At 40.4% G+C, this 25,291-nt stretch overlaps 2 long non-coding RNA genes across 2 annotated transcripts in view; both read right to left on the reverse strand.

The window, feature by feature from the left end:
- Positions 1 to 25,291, reverse strand: part of LOC310842540 — a 66,502-nt gene that overhangs the window by 10,423 nt on the left and 30,788 nt on the right. The gene's annotated exons all lie outside the window — the stretch shown is intronic.
- On the reverse strand, positions 649 to 12,738 carry LOC310842565. Its single transcript, XR_014563219.1, has 3 exons — positions 12,557 to 12,738; positions 4,295 to 4,411; positions 649 to 2,966 (listed from the first exon to the last, which is right to left on the reverse strand). It is a non-coding gene; the product is annotated as an uncharacterized lncRNA (long non-coding RNA).

The following is a 25,291-nucleotide window of genomic DNA, read 5'->3' on the forward strand; positions in this document are numbered from 1 at the left end:
GCACTGAAATCAATGTCTGTTTTCTGGGTGGCTGTGGGACAATGAAGAGGGCAGGGTAGGTGGCCACAAATGAGTTACCAAAAAAAGAAAACAAAAGAGGGCACAGCTTTGCACTAACTTTGCAAGTGCTAGTTGATAGGTAGAGAAATAATTGCTGTAATTTTAATGATGATGATGATGATGATGATGATGATGATTTGTAACCCACCTATCTGATTGGGTTGCCCCAGCCACTCTGGGCGGCTCCCAACAGAAAATTAAAAATGCAATAAAATATCAAACATTAAAAACTTTCCAAAACATCCAAACCTAGTGTGGTAGACTGACCCATGTGCATATGGTTGACAGGCAACTTCAAGCTCCATGCTCTCCCTTCTTAGAGTTATTTATCTTTAAACTGGACTTGAACTGGACAGTTTTTCAAAGGCAGGGTTCCTTCCACTAGAAGGCTATCCTCTGACAGTAGAGAACCATCTTGGCCACCTTAGAAGGCGGGTAGATAGGTTGCATGATCTCAGCCAACCCTTCCTGGCTACAGCTGAGGGATTGTATGGCTTGCCCACCCTCTGCATTGCCTGGGCTACTAGTAGGAAAATGAAGCCCCTCTGTCTCCAGCGAACTGCCTCAATCCTAGATCAGTTTCCAGATAGAAACAAAGCCATTGTTTCATATGTCATATGCTGAAGAAGCCTTAATTATCAATGCTTCAGTGGTTACTGAGCAGCTTTTGTCTCGCATGGCAAAAGACAGCCTGATGTTGAACAGTTTGCAAAACTTCCTGTGGGTTTCTTTTGAACAAATTGCTATTTGTAGTTTGCATTTCCTGTGTATGCTTCTTCTATATGTAAAGCAATGTTTAAAAATCAAAACAAAACAAAAAAGAAAAACAAAGATATAGTGCACAAAATCTTACTGTGTTACAAATGTATACATGAGACTGTTTTGATTACTTTTTAAAAAAGGAAGTTGGTGGACAACACACACTTTGTTTTGCTTATAGCTGGTTCAAGCCCAATTTTAGGATCTTTTGCACACATTAATAATTTCTGTCCAAGAGTAAAGTTAGGTACTTGAGTATGTTTCAGTTTTGAAGCAAAATGGGCCCACCCATAAAATAAGGTAGCAGATTCTGCATACCCCGGATACTCTAGGTACCGTAAGTCTGTAAATTAAAAGAATTTTTTTTTTAAAAAAGCCCAAACCTGCCTTTTGAAATTCTCCAACATACCAAATACAGACAAGATAATGATATGACCATGACAATGACAATGACCTGACAGTAAGGCTCTCCACAGCCAGATTATTAATATTTTGATACAAGGGAGAATGGTTGTTGTGTTCTCTAGGACTCATATCCTAGACGGGGACTAGATGTTAATTTGGGTCCTAATTCTTCCCCCAAGCTATTACAAGGATTCTTTCTGGGACATGTAAAATATATGTTGCTTTTATCTCTGGGGCATTGTTGGAATTTTGTGGCCTCTCACCTTAGAGAAAAATAAAGTGAACCATTGTAGTTAAATATTGGAAAGGCTAGTTTAAAATGCAAATAAATAGATACATCAGCCTGAGTTGCCAGAACTATACCAGCCCATTGGCCAAAACAGCTTGCAGGAACAGTTGCCTATTTTGAGATTTCACTTCAGTTATAAGTAGGTTCAACTTCTGTTCCTCTTTCTCACAAAATGGTAAAGGTATGGGATTGCTTATCACAATTTATGCCCCAAGGAGCATAGTAGCTTATAACAATTGTGCAATGACACTACATCTAGCAAGAGCTACAGTAATGGGGTTTGTTTTTATGAAATATGGGGTACTATATATTTCATTTAACCACAACTACAAAATGTGACCCATTGATAGTGTTATGAGTTTGTGGGTGCCAGAATCTTCCTGGGTCCAGTAGGTGTTATAGTTTAATCAAGGCTTGGGGGATTAAAGTGAACACCAGACTCCTAATCCCTGGACCCAGTTCCCCATGTTCAGGACATCACTTGGGAGATGGCCATTGAGAAAGCAAGGTTCTGGGCCAGACAGCAAATGGGCCAGACAGTCACCTCCCTCCACTCAGAGTTACTTAGAAAACAATACTAGAGTTGAGGGTTGGCTGTGATGTGGCCGAGAGGAAAAATGGTCACAAGCTGGTAAAGGCAGCAAGCTGGAGAGAGGGTTGCAGCGAGAGAAAGAGGGAGAGAGAGCTGCATGATGGTTGATTTCTCTTTGAATCCAAGGCTGTGATTATGGGAGAAACAAGACCCTCTTGGGGTGCTAATCCTGTGAACCCCTCCATCATAGGCTCAGGTTGTATGTATGTGCAAATAAACCATATAGCCTAAATACACCACGGTCTCCACTTTGCCTCATTTCCAAAAGGAAACATGAGTACTTGGAACCCCCGGAATCTCACACTGCTCAAAGACTGGGGTGGGATGCAACAATAGCCATACAATGGAAAATGGATTCATCTGAAATGCAATGGAAGCACAGCTGCTATATATAGGCTCCATGAAACAAATGAGTAATGAAATATGCATTTATAGTACAGAAATGAATTGTAAGAAAAAACCTTCATTCAGAGATGTCATTGATCAGATGACTGGCATCAGTTATATTTGATGTTTGTCCAGTGCTCATAAGAAAGGGCTTAAATTACAGTTGCTTTTGAATGCAAAGCCCCTATCTCACATGTCAGCAGGCATTTCTATCACTGAGTGCCATCAGACACACACATCAATTCCTGCTATAAAAATCAGCTTGTCAGTTTTACAACTCTCCATGTTAGTATAAAAGGCTGCATGCAAAATGATTGCAGATAATTACGGGCTATGGAGTTAAACAGTGGTCCCATTTTTCTGGCAATCTCTCTTTGCAATAATCTTTGTATGACAATGAAAGGCTCCTGAAAAACTCTCTATTACCATCGCGTGCTATAATAAGTATAGCACTCAGGGGATGTTTAATAGAATCTGAAAAAAACAGAGATGAGAACAGCATATTATATCAACCTGCTCATTATGTCATTGATTCAAATTGTTTTAGGCAGCATTTCTTCCTGGAGAATGTCCAGTTGAACAGGATATAGTAAAGTCATGCGCTCCTGATACTTAATTGAACTATTATGGGTAAATGTTTTCTTTCTTAATTTAGTTCCGCTATTCTTCACCATAGTTCCATGTAAATTAAGACAAAGTACTTTCCTTGGTACATATACTTTCCCAGTGCCTCTGATGATTCTCATCCATCAATGCATTTCCAGCAAATGCACATTATATTGTATTTCATTTCTCTCTTACTATTGTACAAATCCCAGATCTCCTGCTTATCAGGGAAGGGGGGGGGACACCCACCCCACATATTCAAATCACAAAACACTAGATTATGCAGTTAACAAAACATGCAGTTATCTTTACCCAACAAGCAAGCAAGCAAGCAAGCAAGCAAGCAAGCAAGCAAGCAAGCAAACAACATGTAGTTTGGCCCTTACTCCAAGCAGGTTCATATCTCCAATCTGTAAAAGCCAATCCATATACGCACCACTGTAGCAAGGAATTTTGTGCTTAGGAAGCCTAAGGATGCATCAGTAGGAGAAATACAACTAATACGACAACAGGGAGCCAAATAGGTTTGAAATCATACAGTTGTATTACATAGCCATAAAACATGGATTTTTATTAAGGCTTTTTTATTTACTTCCCAGAATACAGGAAGTATTTACCAGATTCATACTTTCTGAAACAAAGTGAACCAAAACAGTCATCCTTCAACTTTGCACTTTTCCAAATTTTGCAATGCAGCTCACTAGTTGTATACAAAAATGCACAAAGTGTGCATAAAAATGCATTATAAGTGAAAAATTGCCCAGAAAAATGTGTGTATTAGGCAAAAATTGCATATATAAATCATGAACTCATCGAATCATAGACGTGCATATTAGGAGAAATTCACACTAAATTGCTGATGAATTTCTGCAAGGCCTTAAAAAAATAAATCCCAGACCCTCATGGAGATGTGGAGAACTAAATTAAAGACTTAAAATGGGAAACTGAGAGAAACAAAAATTGATGGATTTGACCATCTAGCAGGACGACAGGAGCATGGTTGCTTCTTACTGGGCAAGCAGACACAATACTGCCTGTGAGCTTTTCCTTCAAGGTATGAAAGAAAAAAGAGCCATGGATATGCTTAAAAAAACAACAACAACAGTAAAGGGGTCAAGAATATCTAAGAAGGCAAAAACCCCACAACCATAACGTGGCTTCAGGCCTGCAAGTCTTAAAATGTTTCTGAAACTTACTCAGCTTCCAGATTTTCTGTTCCCCTGGTGGAGCAGAGTGCTGGTCAGAACAGGGTATTTCAGGGTATGAAATGTCTCAACAGAGATTATGTGGTAAAACCAAAGATCCGTGTAGAACTGGAACAGAAAAATGAGTGGAGGTTACCGCTGCTGGTAAACATGTTTCTGAAAATGCTAAATTATCTTCTAAGATTTAACTTCCAGAGATTCAAAAGCGTTTGGGGCGGTGGGGAGACCAGTCCTGCAAATATTGTTTTATTTGTAAGTTTTCTTACTTGTCCTTCACCACAAGAGCCAAGCCCAGGTCACACCAATACAATTAAAAGCAAGAAAAACAGATAAAACAGTTTATACAATTATAAAAAGTAAAACAGTTCTAAGAAAACCAGCACAGTATAAGATAAACAAAACAGAAGAGGTGGATCCAACCAAAATACCTAAGACTAGGATAAAGAAGTGTGTTTCTAGCAAGCAGCGGAAGTTGAATAATGACAGTGTTAGATGCACCTCTGTGGGGACTGAATTTTACAACACAGGGACTGCCACAGAGAAAGCCCTCTTTGGGTCACCATTCCCCACACTTCTGAGGGTGGTGGAACTACTGAGAGACTTTCCTCTCCTGATCTTAACACTCAAGAGGATCATAGAGATGGAGTGTCATTTGAGATATTCAAAGGATATATATTCTGTATACTTTATACAATAGGCTTATACACCAGCTTCACATTTTTGTCTTAATTGTTTTCAAAAGCAATTACATACCTGTGTGTTTCACAAGCCAGACCCAGAAACAAGCTGTCATTTCCCCCTTGTTTTGCTACCATTAATTTCTAATGAACTCATCAATTTGAACTGAAGAGTTTTTGTCTCTTTCACATTTATATTGTTTCAATTCAACAATATATTCCATCGCAATCTTCCAAAATGTTTTAAGCCATTTCGATGTTGAAGCAGATTCCCAAGGGTGTCTTTTCATTACTTCACAATTACACAAAAGATATTTCTGAAATTGGCTCTGGTTATTTTATTGCAAGCGTAACTTTAAAACAAGAGATCCATTTGCAAATTACATCCTAATCCATTATAGACAATGAGAAATGATAAGTGTCTTAATATGAAGGGAATTTCATAACAAAGCAAATAAGACTGTCCCAAGAGGTTCCATAACTAGCAGCAAGATGAGGTGGTCACCTCCACTTGCCTTATTGGTGGGCCAGGCCCAGTTGGAGGGCAAACCTGTGAGTGTGTGGGCCCTGTGTGGGTATAGGAAGCTCCCTGATTGTTTGCTTTCCAACTCAGGGAGATTGAAGCAGGAGTGGACATTATTGTTATGTATTGAAGTTCTCACCCTGGCCACCAGGAGTATTGTGTATGTATTTTTCATTCAGGTCCACGTCAGTTATTTCAGGCGGGAAACCCTGGGTTGTTGTTGCTACAATGTTGACAGCCGGCTGCCTATAAAAGCAGGCCGGCTGAGCTGCTTGCTGTTCAGTTCTGTTCCAGCTTACCAATAAAGAGCTGCTTTGGAGAAATTGCTGTGTCGTCTGCTATGTTCGCCCACAATTTAACACTGGCGACGAAGGTGGGATCGATGGACAACAGAGCACAGCCAGATGCGGCCACCCTCTGAGATGAGCTGAATCACGGAGCTGAAACACTGAGCGAAATCACGGAGTAGAACACGGTGTTCCATCCATTGCCTCCACGTCGGTATCGGAACAATGGCTTCACTCGTGCCTCTACCGCCGTTTGCCCCAGCCTCTGAATCAATGGGACTCCTACCTCGCTCGGTTTGACTGCTACCTCCAAGCAAATGAGCTGACAAGAGGCTCTGTAGAGCAGAAGCGGGGCCTCTCCTCAGCCTTTGTGGCCCCGAAGTGTTTGCGATGGCCCGAGCATTGGTTGCGCCTCTAGCAGTCCAGGCAGCACCTTGGGACACGAGTTCTGAGACCTAGATGATGCCCTGATGGATCAAATCGTCTGTGGGGTCTGGGACATCTGTCTGCAACGGCATCTCCTCGCCAAGCCAGACCTCATGCTGCAGAAAGCCATTGAGGAGGCCGTGGCCTCGGAAGCTGCTGAACTCTCTGCCCAGGAAATCCACAAGGCCAGTAGACCGTATTTAAAGGACTATGTTGTTAGACATGTAACACTGTTGGTCTAATGGAAGTATATGAAATGTAACCGATATGCTTTGTGCCTAATTGAACATTACGTGTAGTGCTGTATATAAGGAAACCATTACGATTGTAATTAACGCCTTATCTCGGTGGGGAAGGGGTGTTATGTATTGAAGTTCTCACCCTGGCCACCAGGAGTATTGTGTATGTAGTTTTCACTCAGGTCCACATCAGTTATTTTAGGCGGGAAACCCTGGGTTATTGTTGCTACAATGTTGACAGCTGGCTGCCTATAAAAGCAGGCCGGCTGAGCTGCTTGCTGTTCAGTTCTGTTCCAGCTTACAAATAAAGAGCTGCTTTGGAGAAATTGCTGTGTCGTCTGCTATGTTCGCCCACAATTTAACAATTATCCTTGCTGAACCCCTCATTCAGTAGCACTTTATGGCTGACCCATATGTATGCTTCTGACTGTTACTGCAAATTTCCTCCAGTCCTTGAACTGTGGATACTTCCAATATGAGAAAAGAAAAAACCTACAACTCAATATTTGGTCCCATCTGTGTTTTGCTTTGTTCCATGCCTTCAGTATCAGATTATTAGAGGTAAAGGGAAAACAACTATTCAGCAACATGGTTTCTTTTATATTGTATGCTGATAAACAAAACATGTAGTACATTTTTTTTGGCTTTTTTTAAAGAACCACATTTATCAAGATTTAATTTTTAGTATCTGTCTTTCATCAGCATTGTACAAAGTTAATTCAGCTAGAAAACAACTCCCAAGAGCGGTGTTGTACTTAAGGCTGATAGCCACAGACTACAATCTAAGCCTGTCTCTTATTTGCTGAAAGAATGTCTACAAATTTATCATATTGGTCCTTTGCTGCTGTAGATTCACGCAATTAAAAGGAAGCACAAGAAAGTGAAAGATGATTAATCTTCATGAACTTCTTATTCTGTTTAAGCTTCTGGGAATGCACGCCACATTTCCCCATAAGGATTATTTGTTTTAGTGTTGTGATATATCACCTATCTGCTTCTGAATATTTAAGTGGGACGTTACTTTTGGCAGCAAAACTAGTTTTGAAACTTTAATGAGAAGTGGAAATAGAAGACAGACAAGATGCCAAGACATTTTCTGGTTAATCTTATTCTGCCATATTCTGTTGTTAAGCACTCCATATTGCTGAGCACATGTAGAAATTTGAGAAACTGGTGGGCATCACCACAAAATGGCTGCCATTGGGAGAGCATGGCTAATCACAAAATGTCTGCCATGAAGCCTAGCTAGTCACAAACAGGTCACTAAGTACAAGGCAGAGGATGGTTCTGAGTGCCAGCCCCTGCAACCCCATCCTTGTTACTGCTTGCTGTCACTGTCTATTCACTGCCATTGTTGAATATGTGAACAGCAACAAGAGGGAAGAGATGCTGGGCAGGCCCTATTGGGTGGAGTGAGGCAGCTGCATCAGGCAGCCAAAGCAACCATACTAGCTGTTCCTCCTGAATCTCTCCAGCTATCCACCCTACTGGAAGACAGCAGTGTATGCTACATGACCTGCTTTGCACCTCCTAAGATGGCTGCAGGAGTGGTGAATGATACTGTCCTCTATCCAGCACTGAAGTGAGATGCAACTTACAAGTCCACAGTCAGTTTGTGTGTGTGGACCGACCGGTAGGGGTATTATTTTGTCCTTGGTCTCAGGTAGCGAGCTGGCTCAGAGAAGAAAAGAGAAAGTGCTTAGCACTTTCCCTCTTGACAGTGGTGTAAACTGGACTCAGAGGGAGAGCGCAAGCAAACTGGACACTCGTGGCTGTGGCAAAGATGTAGACCCACTGAGGGTATCTTACCCAAGGGCACCTGCAAACCTAAAACTAGAACCGTATGGGTGTAGGTTCTGGGTTCATTGTCTTGAGCAATGAGTTAGGTTACCATGAAGACTATAAATCTATTTAAAAATCACATGAGCTTACTGTCAGCGACAAGAATGTTTAGCAAAAGTATTTTAATAACAGATTAGAAGATAAACTGCAATGATGTAACAACATTAAGTTGCATGGTAATAATGCATGAGGCTGTGGTTATCATAAAATATATATTACCCCAGGGTGTTATAAAAACAAAATTGTGCACCAAATACACACAGGTATTGCAATGCTATCCCAAGGCAATACAGCAATTGGAATTGGCTCATTATTAAGAACAGAATTCGTTTTCTGTGTGCTTCAGAAATATGAAGTCGGCAAACAAGTAAAAACAGCAGCTGTTTTGGCGAAGCTTACAAAAATTAAATTTCCCTTTTAGAACTTATCAGTGCCCCCACAATCCAAGTATTTACAAACATAAAGAGTAATCACATATAATTTAAAAAGAGTTTGTTTTTATAGCTTTTCTAAGCTTCATTGGGGGCCAAGAATTGCTTGCATAACCATTGTTAAAAAAAAATTGTTTTTCTGAGCAAACATTTAGAGCCTAGTATAAGAAGACCTTGGGGTGGATTAGACATATCTGTGTCTCATAGCAACTGGTAAATTTAGTGTTGTCATAATTTTTATAATTAGTCTTAAAATACTGCAATCTTAAATGTTTAAAAATTAACTTCAGGGACGAAAATGAAAGAATATTTATTCTTCCTATGAAGGTTGCAGTTTTATTAACTGAAGATTAATACTGAAAGTGGAGTATTCTCTATTCCTCACAAAAACTATTCTTGTCATTCACCTTGAACCCCCCCTCACAATTTTAGGTGCTCCTTTTGGTGCTGGAAAATAAAACTGAGCCTAAAGTTAAAACTTTAAAGGTTAGACTCACTCCCAAAACAGATAGTCAAACGCTGTAGCTGTGCCTTTGGGGGCAAAACAGTATTTCTCAACTTTTATGGAGAAATTCGTAATAGAATGTAAAACCAACATTACACCAACCCAAAAAAAAGTAAAGACCCGCAGTTGGATCTCTCCCAAGTACTCCTCACTTCCAAGAATAGTTTTTGTGAAGAATATAGAAAATCTCTCCCAAATCCTACTGGTAGATAATAAAAGAGGTTGATTCACTCATAGCGACTGCACTGTTAAAAATAGTACTTCCTGAAATAGCTGATGAAAGGAAAAGGTATAGTCAGACAACAGATAAACAAGTCATAATAGCTTGAGTTCCAGAAACATTTGACATGTATAACTAGCAAATGGTTTATTGATTAGATATTAAAGTACTGAGCCAGAAAATATAGCATCCCTACAGCACAGTTAAAGGTTTGCTGTATTTTGTTTCCCTCTAGACAGCTTGAACTGTAATGTCTCCTGTTATCAGTATTGCAGGTGCTGCTGTTCTATAAGCTCAAATTGTAATATAATCCAATTTTTAGAGTTTTAGCAACACCAATTGTTTTCTGTGTGAGTATCAAGCATATTGGATAGCCTGAGACCTCCCTCCTTTCTTGCATGGGAACAGGAATAGCTCCCATCTCTAAAGCTGAGGTATGTGCTCTAAGCCTTTGCTTTTCCTATGACCTTGAGACAAGGCCAATGCTTAGGTAACTGACCATGGAATAAATTTAAGTTTGAAGGCCAGTTTATAGGCAACCTAGAGGCAGGGCCAATCCATGCATGAGGCAAGGGGAGGTGACTGCCTCAGGCAGCAGGATCCATAGGGATGGCAGATCTAGCCTTCAAGGAACGCATCACCCATTGCAGCCACTGTAGCGCCAATAGTAACTGTAGCACCCTCTTTGGAGGCCAGATCTGCCATGCCTTCAGTAGTCCCCACGCCAAATGCTACCTCCACAGTAGCAATAGCTGTCAAGTGTCCCTTATTTGGAGGGACAGTCCCTTATCCCAGCACCATGTCCCGCTGCTGTCCCTTATTGATGAGGCTTCGTTTGGCTGCTGGCTGGGCTTTCTGCCTTTGGCTCAGAGGGGCTCCGAAGTTGAACATACCTGTGCCTGGAAAATCCCTTATTTTGGGTGCTGATCCCTTATTTTCGAGGCTGCTGGTCCCTTATTTTCAAATCTGTAAGTTGACAGCTATGCACAGTAGCCAGCTGATCTTCTACCATTATCTGTTACTAATGTTGATATTTACTTCCCTCCCTTTTTCCAGGGGGGGCTACAAAAGAACCATTTTGCAGTTTACTTCAGGTGCTCAAATGTCTTGAGCAGGTGCTGCCATAGGCTTTGCATGGTGAATGAGAAGCATGCTGCTCTACATTACGTTATCTGCAAGGTGGAGGGGCAGGTGTGCAACTTCATACCAGACCTGTTAAATAATTGCCATTATGTAAGTAAGATGTCTTTCCTTTCTTCAGAGCCTAAAGAAGATGGAACAGAAGGACAGAGATTGGCAACAGTGCAGTGGTTGGCAAGATGAACTAACTTGATTGCAGCTAAGGGGCTCATCAGTATTGCCAATTAAGTACTGGCACAACATTTTTGTCAGCATGATTCATGTCAGTCTGGAAAGAGCTGGTGCCAGATCTGCGCTGCTAGCAACGATCACTCTTAAATACAAATCTAGCTAAGAAGGAAAAAAACTGGTTGGTTGGTTGGTTGGTTGGCATCTTGGGAGACAACAGAAGAGTGCACTTTCGCGGTAAAGTCAAACCAGTGGAGAGTTATAGCACCTGCTGTGGCTCTAGAGACCAACACATGAGAGACATGTTTTGTTGTGGGTAGAACAGGTAGAAGGTATCCGGTTGTGATGATACAGGTGTACCATGTCATTTCTTCTTTCTATGCTCCTCATTTTGGAGTTATTCATGTGGGACATGGGATTCTTCTTCTGTAATGCTCCTAATGCTTTTAATGTAAAATGGGCCTAGAACTAGTGTGTCATTTTCTGCTCAGTTTTTTTTTTTTTAGTATGAAATAGAATCCAGGAAGGGACGCGGGTGGTGCTGTGGGTTAAATCACAGAGCCTAGGACTTGCTGATCAGAAGGTCGGTGGTTCGAATCCCCACGACGGGGTGAGCTCCCATTGCTCGGTCCCTGCTCCTGCCAACCTAGCAGTTCGAAAGCATGTCAAAGTGCAAGTCCGCCGGAAAGATAAACGGCGTTTCAGTGTGCTGCTCTGGTTCGCCAGAAGCGGCTTAGTCATGCTGGCCACATGACCCGGAAGCTGTATGCAGGCTCCCTCGGCCAATAAAGTGAGAAGAGCACCGTACCCCAGAGTCGGTCATGACTGGACCTAATGGTCAGGGGTCCCTTTACCTTTACCTTTTACTAGAATCCAGGAAGTGTATCAATCACCACTAAGGGAAGTTTGGCTGCTGTTATGAAGGAATGCATGGCTTGTTGCTGTTTAAAAGGCCACTCGTGTGTGCAGCTAAATTCCATCCATCCATCCATTCATCCATTCTAGGGTCCTCCAACACTTGATATATTTCCAGCCACAAAGTGGTCAACAACCCAATGAATGACTGTATACAACGATAATGACACATAAAAGCAGTGAGAATTGGATGCCAATATCTCCTTCCATCTCACTTGATACTTAGCAGCCTTTTAGATCTTGGCACCCAATTACAATGCAAGTATTTAACCTTTACATGACCACTCAACTTGGAAACTGGAGAGCAGAAGACAACAAACTTCATGAATTAAAAATCCTCCCTGTATTAAAAGGTGAGAATAGGTCAGATCATTAGATGATATCCCTTGATCTCCATAATCTCTAGTCAAGCTAGCTCATAAGTTTGAGCAGTTAAGAGAGTATGTTATCTGCTGATATTATTTTGCATTCCTGTCCCTCAGTCCTTTCTTGGCTGCACAAAAGCCAGGACTAACACTATTGTGCATCTGTACTGCCTCCTAGAATCATGCAGTTGGAAGGGATGCTGGGGGTCATCTATTCTAACACCCTGCAATATAGGAATCTCCACTAAATCATATGTTACAGGTGGTCATCCAAACTCTGCTGAAAAAAACTCCAAGCAAGTTACGTCAATCTGAGGGAGTAGTCTGTTCTTGTTGAACAGTTCTTACTGTCAGAAAGTTTGTCCTAGTGTTTACTTGGAATCTCCTTTCTTGTGACTTGAATCTATTGGTTTGGGTCCTAGCCTCTGGAGCAGGAAGAAACAAACTGGTTCCATCTTCCATGTGACAGTCCTTTCAATATTTCCTCTGTCTCCTCTTTACTAGGCTAAACATACCCAACTTGGTTCCAGACCCTTGATCATCTTTGTCGCCCTCCTCTGCGCATGTTCCAGATTGTCAATATCCGTCTCAAATCGAATCCAATACACCAGAATAAGGCCAAAACTCTGAATAAAGCAAAAAACACGAACAAAGCCAATGCCTGAGCAGCACCGAGAACAATTGAGGAAGCGAGCCAAAGAGGAAGTCCTCAGTTTAAACGGCCCCGGCCACACCACACCCCCGGTGGAGAGGTGGTGACCACGCGGTCCACCGCAACTCCTCCCCATTAGGAAGTGGAGTGGATTTGCCAGCTGCTTGAATTCAAGCTTATTTTATGTTTGCTGTTTATATTGACTGAATGTTTTTAGACACTGATTTTGTTATTTTTTTCTATATACTTGCAAAAGTTTGTGATAGAAATGATTTAAAGCAGCAATCCTATATACGCTTACCTGAGAGTAAAAGACACTGAACTGTTATATTATCTTTTTTAAGTCTTTGAAAATTACTACTTTACAGCATTTGTCAATGTATTATTGCCAAAATAAAGGTGATTACAAAACAAGAAGTTAAAATAACTTATCATAACAGGGGCGAGCAACTGTGCCTTAAATAATGACCCATGATAAATTAAATTTAAAAAGTTGATGTAAGGAAATACATAATCAATCTAGAAAGCCTATTTTCAAGAGTGATTCCTTTTCTTTTAGCAAGTGAGGGGAAAACCCTATCACCAGCCAGCCTCATTGTAGAAATAAAAAGATAGTTGATATGCATAAAGGAGGAAAGTAACCTGTATTCAGTAATCTTGATTGTATACCCTAATTAAGTTTCCTTTCAGTTACCAGCATTGTAGAGATAGAACCAGAATGAATGCAAATACTCTCCTGCAGGGTTTGCCCACAGATAACAGCAGTGAGGTTTCTCAGCCTGTTGCCGTGGTTACTAGGGCACAGCAACTCATTAGCTGCATTTTAAAAGTTTTGAATATCTCTGTACCTGAGGTCTCAAATTTAACAGCAAGCAAACAGATCTAGATGAAATAAAGGCCAGCCTTGAACTTTTACCCCTTCTTCCTCCCACACCATCAAACAAATCCAAAGAAATCGCTTTAAAACTTTCTAAAGTAGATAAGAAACACTTGTATTGGAGGTGGTTTATGGTTCGAACTTGGATCTGAAATGTAAGCAGAAAGAAATTAGGTGGCTTCTTTCTAGCTCGGTATGTAACCCACAGATAGGGAGGGGTCAGGAAGGGTTGTCTATAATGGTATTCAGATGATAATTTATAAAGAAGATCTTTAGCATTTTGGCTTCATGCCTTATTCTTTTATTGATTTGTTGAATGACCTTGGGCAAGGCAATTAACTTCTGTGTATCTCAGTTTTCCCCATTAAAAAAAAAAAAAAGATTATTACCCACATTTGTAAATTACTACTTCAGTATGTGAGTTAAAGAAAGATATCATTTGTCATTCAAGAAAATGAGTTTTCCAGTTTGAATATGGAATTAGGCGCTTTGTAGTGCTTCTACTGTTCACATGAAATAATTTCACAGAGAGTTGTCGATCTCTAATTTTTCTACCTTTGCTAATGGTTAAGACATATCAGCTAAATATTGCTGTTGGCTGTGTATTTTTAAAATTAAAAAAAGGTTAATATCCTTGTTGATTCATAATTTTGAATAATTTGACAAATGTTTGCAGTAGTGCCAGTTTTCTTTTGAGGTGGTTGAGATTTTCCGGTATATTATGAAATTCGTTTTTAAAATGTTAAAAGTGCAAGAAAATATAGTTAATATCTCACTGCCAAAAAGAGTTATGATTGAAAAACTATTATACACAGTATTTATTTCTTGCATACTCACTTCGTGTGTTTCAATTCTATTGTGGTACATCAAAAAGGATCTCAAGCTTTCCATAAAATTGGACAGTCTAATTTCCAAGTTCATTTTATAATGAATAATTTTCATCATCACCAAAGATTGCAAGGCACTTCGTTATTCATCCATTAATTTTCTTATGTATTTTGCAGTTAAAGAACCAGCTGTGATCAACAGATTGTTTACCAGACAATGATGCTCTTTTTAAAATAGATTGTCCAAAAAGTCACAGCAAGAAATGGTGAAAATTTAGAAGTACGCCTTCCCCTATTTTTTAAAATAATTTATATATAAGTATCCAAAAGGTCATGTCTGAAATATAAATTATGTCCACCAAATACATCAGCGGTGCCAACTGAAACCTCCCTTCCTATGCAAATAGCAGCTTCAGGGAGTGAATTTTATTTGGATGTGTGGAGGAAAGGATTTAACTCTTCCTCTCCCCCTCCTTGGGTTGCATTGCTAATTGGTCCCATCAGATGGGATTCACCATTTGTTAATGCATGTTAATTAATGCTGTTAATATAACAACTAGTTTGACCTGTTGACAACTGAAGCTTGGCTTTGTACAATTTTGAGATAAGAACAGGACTTGTGATGATGTTCTGACTTTCTATTTTTGTCAAGGTAAATGATAGGTCTGGTGTGGCATTATAACACTGTACCATAAGGGCTTCCTGATGGGTGACTTACGATGATCCCAGATAATATTGGGTTCTGAACACAGGTGTTGTAGCCCATTTGGAAAGTTCCAGGAAACATCTGCTGAAATAGAAAGGGTTGACTCAGAAATCGTACTGCTGGATGACTACAAATAACTATCAAAGGAAAGTTTACCATGGCATGCCTAAAACCAGTTCATAAGCTGTCTTTCTGAATCATCATACCAAATGCTGAGGGAATTTTTTTTTTTACAGACTTCTGCTTCCTCACCTTTCAAATCAAGTAGCAAAAATGCCATTTGATCTGCTTACAAATATTCCTTGTGCATTCCGTGAATGTACTTGTGGGGGTGTATTGGCAAAGTGGCAAGCTTTGCTTCCAATCTATGCAGGTTTATTTGAACATCTGGAAAGAGGTCCCTTGAAAACACCTAGGCTGTGGGTGTAACCTGCTGTCAAACTGCCCCCAGAGGCATGCTCACTGAACACACGAAGAGCATATGCAAAGAACTGGAAGGTAAAAATTGGTCTAGAGAAGATTCCCCCCCCCCCAGTGAGCCAGATTGGAAACGGAACTAAAGAACAAAATGTGGACTCACATCTGAGCAAACATGCTCTGCATCTGGCTGCAAGCTGCCTTTATTTACTCTGCCATTGATAGGTAGGAACCAGAACCTTTATTGTAAGCTGCCCTGAGAACTTTGGTTACTGAAAAGTTAGGATTCCAGGTGGAGAAATCGAAGTTGGAAACAGAATTGTTAGAACCTAAGACCAAAGTACTCTCAAGAATGTATAACTTGCTGTTGAAATGGAATACACAAGATGAAATGGTTAAGTCGGCCATGATAAAGTGGGCACAGGATATTGGGCATAATATTATGTTTGAGGATTGGGAAAGGTTGTGGACCACGGGGATGAACTTCACGGCATGTAATGCTCTGAAGGAAAATGTAATGAAAATGATATATAGGTGGTACATGACCCCAGTTAAACTTGCCAAAATATGCCATGTGCCAGACAATAAATGTTGGAAATGTAAGGAAAATGAAGGAACATTCTTTCACCTCTGGTGGACTTGTCCCAGGGTGAAGGTCTTCTGGGAAATGATATATAATGAGCTGAAAAAGGTATTTAAGTATACCTTCCTTAAGAAACCAGAGGCCTTCCTCTTGGGCATTGTCGGCCAGATGGTGCCAAAGAAGGATCGAACATTCTTTTTGTACGCAACAGCAGCAGCAAGGATACTTATCGCTAAGAAGTGGAAAACTCAAGATCTACCCACGCTGGAAGAATGGCAGATGCAGCTGATGGACTATATGCAACTGGCTGAGATGACTGGCAGAATTCGAGATCTGGGAGAAGAGAGGGTTGAAGAAGATTGGAGGAAATTTAAGACTTATTTACAAAAATATTGTGATTTGGTGGAAAGTTAAGTAGGATGTTTGATCATAAATAATTGGCCACCACAAAATCGGATTGGAATGGGATGTAAAGTGAGATTAAGAGAAATAAATTTGCAGAGGACTATATTTAAATAAGCGGTTATAAAATTTGCAAACTAGATGATAAATTGCATGGAAAAAAAATTTATGATGATGAAAATGGCAGCGGGAGATGTGAGGAAGTCCAAAGAAGTTATGAAACTCTGTTGAGATAAAAGCAAGGTTGTTTATTGTCTTTGTACTCTATTCTGTAAAAACCCCTAATAAAAATTTTATTAAAAAAAAAAAGAGAACTTTGGTTACTGGGCAGTATAGAAGTGCAATAAATAAAATACTTTAAAAACTACACACAGTGTTATAAATTTTTGTATAATGACACGTAAACTTGTGGTTCTTCAGATGAATACTTGAAATTGTAATAGTCTTAAGTGAGCCCTTTGCGCATCTGTCCACACAGTTGTATAGCTTTCTGTCAACCACACACCACAACGCACTCCAGGAAAACAGAACAGTTGCTTTATTATACAGTGTTAAACAGGACTGCCCCTGAGGCTGGCTTACATAGAACTGAACTGGTAGAACATTGAAACACCCTTACACCCACACCATAAATCCCATAAAAGCAGCAGTGGTTGCAGGCAATTTCATTTTAACCTTTTAAACACCAAGGCAAGTACTTATGAAAACTACAGGTGACAAGTAGATTCCTAAAAGGGATTACTGTACATCCTGTGTGCGTGAGAATGGAGCATGTCCCTATTTTCTATCTGAACTCGTAGGGTTGCCATATTATGAAAAGCGAAAAAGGTGACACATTTACCGACTTCTACTTTTAACTATGGATCACTATGACAACTCTACCCATGAAAAAGAGGACATGCCCTGGAAAAAAGAGGATGTTTGGCAACCGACTCTGGAGGAGAAAGGGCACCATATGTTTTTGCTCCTGTCTTGAAGGTTAGAAGCGTCATGGCTAGTTCAAGATACAGGGTCCTATTGAATGCTGCTGTTCTGCTAATAAAGCAGAGTTTTGCTTGCGCAACAGTATTTCCACCTCTCCTATACCTTGCAGCCTGCCATTAAAATATAGTCCAGAGGGTTGGAGGATTCTCCAGAGCAGATTTTGCAGGGGCATAAGGGAGTCCCATCATGTTTGAGGAACTTCATGTACACAGCATTAGATAAAACCCATAGATTCATAAATTTGGAAGCCATTTTTGGTCATCTGGTCCAACCTCTTGTATTGAGCACTACACTTAAATCAACTTTGACAGAAGCTTTTCTAGTGTCTCTATTAAGCTCCATAATTGCTTTGTAAAAATTAATTAAGCAAGAACATATAATTCAAAAACATACAAGAATAAATAAAGAATACAATTGAATAAAAATAAAAATTAAATATACATGTTGTTTAACAAAAATATTATTTTAGCATATTTTGATATTAATTGAGCCTCTGACCTGAGGTTGTTTTTCCTGTTTAAGTTGGTTATTTGATAACTAAAGATTTTGAAAAGACGAAAGGAAATATAATATACAAAAACAAATCTGAGATCTGCTGCTTACAAAGCATGTGTTATACTAAGCTTTGCACACTTTCTATTTTCTACCTATTCAAAATATTTCTAGTCTCCCATTTATGTAAAATGAAAACATAAATGTACATTCAATTTAAATAGTTATTTTGTTACTCTTGAACAAGTCTGAATTTTTCTTTAAATTACAGCCAAGAAAAAAATGTTTGATCAGCATATTTTAATTTCAGGAAAATTAATGTTGTTACCACTTTCTTATGTTTTGCGAGATTATCTCCACTGGGAAGACGGCATGAAATTAAAGCATTCATCTTCCACAACTGACTAGTAGGCCAAATGTGTTATTTAAGATGAGCAAGACCAATCAGTGGAAATATATCTCTCTTATGCTGTGAAGTGGGAGGAGATAACAAATCTGAAATTACTTTCTCTCTGAAATATGTAATGGGACAAAATACTGCTGCCTGTTAAAAGCTACTGTGTAACTTATTGCAGCACATTAATAACTGGCTATTAAATATAATGATAACTGTATTGCAAGACCAGATTTGCTTGTTTTAAAGGTTCACATTTCGTCTTTATGCTGACAGTGCAACTTGCTAAGTGAGTGTAGCAAGATCATTCCCCTGGGAAATGAGTCATTTTAGATTAACCAAGATGCACTCTGGTTTCCACAGGATTGTATTAAATGATACTTTACTTTCTATGTTCAGCTTCATAGATCTTTACTGATAATTTCATTTCATTTTAGACTGTTTTCCTTGCTGGTGCTGCAGTTTTAAAGACTATACTTTTTTTTTAAAGACTATGGTCTTTTTTAAAACAAAAATTATCAGTAACAAACCTTTTGTAAACTAATTTGGTTACATATGCAGTGACAGTATTGCAGCCAATGTGATTAATCCAAGGTGCAATTATTGCCAATTGAAAAAGAATGTGATATAAAATATTTTAAAGAAATACATGTATTAAGCATCTGAATAGGTTTGGAATTTAAACTTCCAGGTCCCTTGCTCTCTAGGTCTTACTCTACAACACCGAAACACTTTAACTTCTCCTGCTCTAAGCTTGTTACAAGGTGATTTAGGGATTATTTACCTAAACTGAGTACCTGGTGGGTGTAGAAAAAGCATTAGGGGAGATTGTCCGTGTTGGATTCATTCTGCTTAAAGCCGGTTTGTGCATCTATTGATATGCACTAAAGTTTGCTTATGGCACACAATCACAAATGTTGTCTTTGAAATATCTGGGGTGATGTTCTAAAGGCAGAATAATGCTTTTGCTAGGAAATGCACATTAATAGTAATCACTGGGCTGGGAACCAACAAGGGCAGGTTCCATGTCTATTTGAAAAATGAAGTGTAACCCTGTACTTCTGCAGAACATTTTAGGATGAAAAACAATGTGTTCTTTTGCTCAGTGAAGTGCATGGCAGTAGGTAAAAGATCATCTGGTTGGCAATGGATGTGAATCTCCTAAACTCTACAGCTAGGAATCTCATAAGTATGTGCCCTCCATCACCCCTCTCCCACAGTCACCCTTTCTTATAAACTAAAATGTTTAAGTTCCTCTGATGATTTTAAAATGAAATCAGATACAGTATACACTTACTTGGAAGTAAATATCTTTGAACAACATGGGGTTCCTTCTGGTTAGTTGAAGGTTGCTGAACCTGTTACAAAACTATTTTCTTTAAGGTTACTGTCTGAAGTGGGTATCTGGAAAAAAATATTGCCCAACTCAATTTTTTAACTTTCTGCCTTCATCTGCCATCTCTGCTAGACCTATCAGGATCCTCTCCCTGTCATCGTCTGTCACCCCTGGCATCTTGTGTCCATCTATTACCTGCTGTCTTTTCTCAATGACAAATGCTTCCATCAGTTACTAAGCTCCAAAACTCCCACAGAAGTCTATTTGAGGGCTGCTGCACTTTCATGTCCTCGCCTCTCTCTGAGCCTCTTTCCCCTCTTCTTCTCCCCTCCCCCCCAGGAAACAGGAAATGAGTCCATCAATCATTATCCCTGTATTTCTGAATATAAAAGCCAATCAAAAAGGACTCGTTTTCCACAATGTCCTTCAACCTACAACATCTTGATTATGGCCTGCAAAAATTAACATATACTGAAAGAAAGTCCTGATTGCAAAAGATTCATGATCACCATTGTGTGCCCCTCATGACTCATTAAGGCAAAAAGCAGGGCTGTGTTAGTCACTGGTTTATGGATGGAAGAAAAGAACTGTTGTCATCCTTTACTTACAGCCCACCGCATGCATCATTTAAGAGATAGTTGAATCAGGACTCCTGATGACAAAGGAACATCCTGCAGCTAAATAAGCTTTTACTCTGCTTTTAGCCTTGACTTTCAGTTTAATAGCAGAGTGTTTGCCAAAATCCATTTCACTATCTTCCTTCATGTTCACATCAGTGCAGACAGTAAGGAAAGGAAAACATTTCTGTGTATTTTCCTGCACCAGAGCCAGGTAGTAATTTGAGGTGAGTTTTATTTGCAGCAGCTCCTCATTGTTTCTCAAAAAGTGCTTCATTTCTTGATTTTAAAACTGTTTTATTACACTGGAACGGCAAATTTTAAATAAACATTTCTGGATCTGCAGGGGAAAATATATATATATATCAAGTCACGCAGCATGACTCAATAAATAAAAGCCTGGCCCTTTTGTTGTGCCAGGCATACTACCTGATTTTTGGCACAGCAGGATCTGATTCAAGTGTGGGAAGCCACTCTGGGCTGATATCATCCATGGTCTTTGCACCCACAATGTCAACAAGGTTCCCAATTAGTATCAATTTGTGAGGATGGCTTCAGTCATGCAGAGAGATAATTCGTTAACTTCATGAAGAACGTGGCCTTTTAGCTTTCTGCTTACGTCTTATGTTAGCATCTCATTTTAGAAGCACTTCATTCTCAGTTGCAAGGAAAAGAACTTTGCTTGGCACAGGGGATGCGATGTGCTTGCCAATCACATGCATTAAAGTGTGTCAATTTATTCATTTATTGAAATGTTTCTATTTATTAATTTAAAGCATTTATTTATTTAAATCTTTATTCCTATTTAGGATTCCAGGGTGGTATACAACAATTTGTATGTCAATATTATACAAATAATATTTAAACAGATGAAATCAAAGAACCAACTAAATTTTACAAGAAGGTAGAATGTGTCTGAGTAAATAATAAAAAAGTTATTCCATGGAGTTGGGAAAGCTGAAAAGCAGGAACCATACAAATACCTTTAAAGAGGGCATTGTGAAATTGGGATGCTCAGTGTTTCAGTACTAGGCTCTCAAGTCAGCTAACAGACATCTTAATAATTGTAACTTCTGAATAAAAAAAACTTTAAAACAATGAAATATAAAAACTAGCACCAGGTCTGGCTCCAGATTTTCAACAAGCTACATTTGTTGAAGCCCTCACTTCTAGTTGGACCCCTGGAAGTGGTGTTCCTGTAACTAAAGATGTACAAACATAAGAAAAACGTGCTGGATCAAGCCAGCGGTCCACCTAGTTCAGCACCCTGTTCTCATAGTGGCCAACCTATGCAAAACCTGCAAACAGGACCCAAGCACAAGGGCATTCTCCTCTCCTGTGACTTCCAGCAACTGTTATTCAGAAGCATTATTGCCTCCAACTGTGGAGACAGAGCATATCCACCATGGCTAGTAGCCAATGATATCCTTATGTTCTATGAATTTGTCCAACCTTTTTTAAAGCCACCCAAGCTGGTGGCTGCCAGCTTCTTTCTCATGCTCACAGGCTTACCTGGCAGAGGTGGTGATAGAATGTGCCAGCTATTAGAGAGAAAGCACACCCACCAGTCTCTTCCTTGCAGTTACTCATGAACTTGTTTTCCAGTGGCTCTGTAATGGGCCAGGAACTGCGTGACTGTTCAGATCCCAGTCCATTACAATGTTGCTGGGTAAGCCCATTAAGTGGGAGGGTAAGGTTGGCAGATGCCCAGTCTCCATTTGACTAATGAATACAACCTCTCCATCTTACCAGGCAGAACTCTGCCACAAGGGGGCCTAAATAGTGACAGACACTGCAGGTGTCCAGGCAAGGGGCCAACCATGTTGGGCCCTGCAGAAATGCATGGGTACCAGCAAATGGCCCAATATGGTGCTAACACCAGGCCTGACTAAGGGTTCACCCACATTTCTGCTTGTCCCATGCCTAGAAGGCATGGGTCCAAGCTGTTTTCCACTTGTCCCGTGATTTCTAGGCATGGGTCCAAGTGGTTTTGCCTTTCTCCCACTGCTTTGTCATGGAAAACCCGTTCTTCAGTGCTAAATTGGAGCAAATGTAAATTCAGAGAAACCCCAATTGACATTTGCTTCGATTCAGTGGTAAAACAGTGGTTGTTTACAACATGGTGGGAAAAGCAGAAGTGCAGATGAGCCCTTTCACCACAAAGCAGCAGCATTAGAAATCAGTGAACTAATAAGAAAGCAAACCAGAACCATTTCATACTATTTTTTGAGGAGTTCTTCAGAGTAGATACCAGCTCTGGAAACAGCTACACACTTAAATAGATATATTATGAAACTATCCATTAACTATAAATGTATTATGAAAATATCCATTACCAAAGGTTAAGGGCATGTTCTGCCCTTATTACCTTAATTCCAGATTCATACGTTACAATCATCCACATATTTCTGCATTTAACGGTTCAGTGGTCTGCATATGTAGTTTCATAACATGGGTAAAGTAAAATTGTGGAAACTTCCTTATCAGTGAGCTGATTATGGGCATTTCTAATACAGTATTTTGTGAGTCCCCTTCTCCTCATTACACACACCTGCTCTAACTCTTCTTCTGCTGTTTGTAGTTCTAGATTTGTGGTTGAATTAACAATATAAACTCAGATTTATTTTTTTAAAGTCTCTTATGATGGAATGATACATCTTTTAGGTTCTTCTCTCTCCTTTCCAATTCGCATAGTAATGATCTGAACCACTTAATACAGTTGGCTACAATCCAGTCCATAGCTATGTGAACTCAATAGTCTAATTCTGAATACACTGGCCAAGATCCAAAAAGAGAGAATTGTATGGGATGGAAAGACCTGTGCATGCAATCCAAGCTTGGCTGGCTGTTTTTGCTCCTGCTGCTAATGAAAGGAGTTGCTGTTTAGCTTAAAAGGCATATTATATTTTTCCGCAGGGAGCAAGTGGAGAGCTTGGGCTCTGTGTGCGCTTCTCTCCTGCATGCAGATTCTTTTGGGAAGTGCATGTGAACTGCAATATACACTGTAGGGATTTTTCATGGTTTTCTGGCCCACAGGTGACACCCTACCAAGAGCAAGTGGGTGGGAGTTGTTATTCTCAAACGAAAAGTCACCACCACTGTATCTGCAAGACTATCAGTAGATTTTGTTAGGACTAAACTAAACATGATTACTGTAAAGTAAGGTAAAGGGACCCCTGACTATTAGGTCCAGTCGTGGCCGGCTCTGGGGTTGCGGCGCTCATCTCACTTTATTGGCCGAGGGAGCCGGCGTACAGCTTCCGGGTCATGTGGCCAGCATGACTAAGCCACTTCTGACGAACCAGAGCAGCGCACGGAAACGCCGTTTACCTTCCCACCGGAGTGGTACCTATTTATCTACTTGCACTTTGGCGTGCTTTCGAACTGCTAGGTTGGCAGGAGCAGGGACTGAGCAATGGGAGCTCACCCCGTCGCGGGGATTTGAACTGCTGACCTTCTGATCGGCAAGTCCTAGGCTCTGTGGTTTAACCCACAGCACCACCAGCGTCACATGATTACTGTAAAAAAGTAAAGGTACCCCTGCCCGTACGGGCCAGTCGTGACCGACTCTGGGGTTGCGTGCTCATCTTGCTTAAGAGGCCGGGAGCCAGCGCTGTCCGAAGACACTTCCGGGTCACCTGGCCAGCGTGACGAAGCTGCTCTGGCGAGCCAGCACCTGCGCAGCGCACGGAAACGCTGTTTACTTTCCCGCTATAAAGCGGTACCTATTTATCTACTTGCACTTAAGGGTGCTTTCAAACTGCTAGGTGGGCAGGAGCTGGGACCGAACGACGGGAGCTCACCCCGCTGCAGGGATTCGAACCGCCGACCATACGATCGGCAAGTCCTAGGTACTGAGGTTTTACCCAAAGCGCCACCCGCGTCCCTATGATTACTGTAGTTCCATGTAAATTCAGAATTCCTCACTCACAAGAAAGACAGCATGTGTATGCAGGAACACTAAGAGGCAGTACAAGAGGTACAGATGTACCAAACCCACAATCAAAAGAGGTCCCAGACTCTGAGATTTCTTTCTTTTCTTTTTTAATGCCTAGTTCTTCTAGAAAGAAAGTTACAAGGCAAAATGCATAGGTACTCTACTAAATGACTTGTATGTGATTTTAATAGCAGAAGAAGCATACTGATAAGGAATGCTGAACTCACCCCACGCCCAAGTGGTTTTTGCCCAGCTAACCAGCGGGAAGGTAAACAGCATTCTGTGTGCTGCGCTGGCTCGCCAGATGCAGCTTGTCACACTGGCCACGCGACCTGGAAGTGTCTGCGGACAGCGCTGGCTCCCGGCCTCTAGAGTGAGATGAGCGCACAACCCTAGAGTCTGTCAAGACTGGCCCATACGGGCAGGGGTACCTTTTTAAGTTCACCGGGCTTTGGAGTTTGGATAGGAGTTTGAAAAGCAGCTGGATAAAGGCGATATGAGGAGGAAGAGGGGGCAAGGGGGTAAGGATTTAGTACTCTTTGTACATGCAGTCCCTTTTCTGTTAAAACAGGCTTCCTCAACCTCGGCCTTCCAGATGTTTTGAGACTACAATTCCCATCATCCCTGACCACTGGTCCTGCTAGCTAGGCATCATGGGAGTTGTAGGCCAAAAATATCTGGAGGGCCGAGGTTGAGGAAGCCTGTGTTAAAACAAAACATTGGTAGGTTACTGGGTCAGTTCAGTGTTTAAATTCACAGGACTGTCACTGTCACACTTAGTTTGGTTCATCTCATACTGACATCTTGCACAAATAAACTTCAGGTGAGCTTCTTAGACCTTTCTGTTTCACTGAGCTTTTACTGTGGGTTATAGTTTTGTCTCCCTGTTTTTATGCTGAATTATTTTATCATACTCTTGATTTATTTTAAATGTGGTTCTTTATCAACTTTTAGTTATTTTTATAAAGAAACGTGGTATAAAAATGTTTATATGTATGATTAAGTAAAATCTCTTGAAATTAGTTT

This window comes from Podarcis gaigeae, assembly GCF_964106915.1.
Source record: "Podarcis gaigeae genome assembly, chromosome: 4".
NCBI classification, from domain to species: domain Eukaryota; kingdom Metazoa; phylum Chordata; class Lepidosauria; order Squamata; family Lacertidae; genus Podarcis; species Podarcis gaigeae.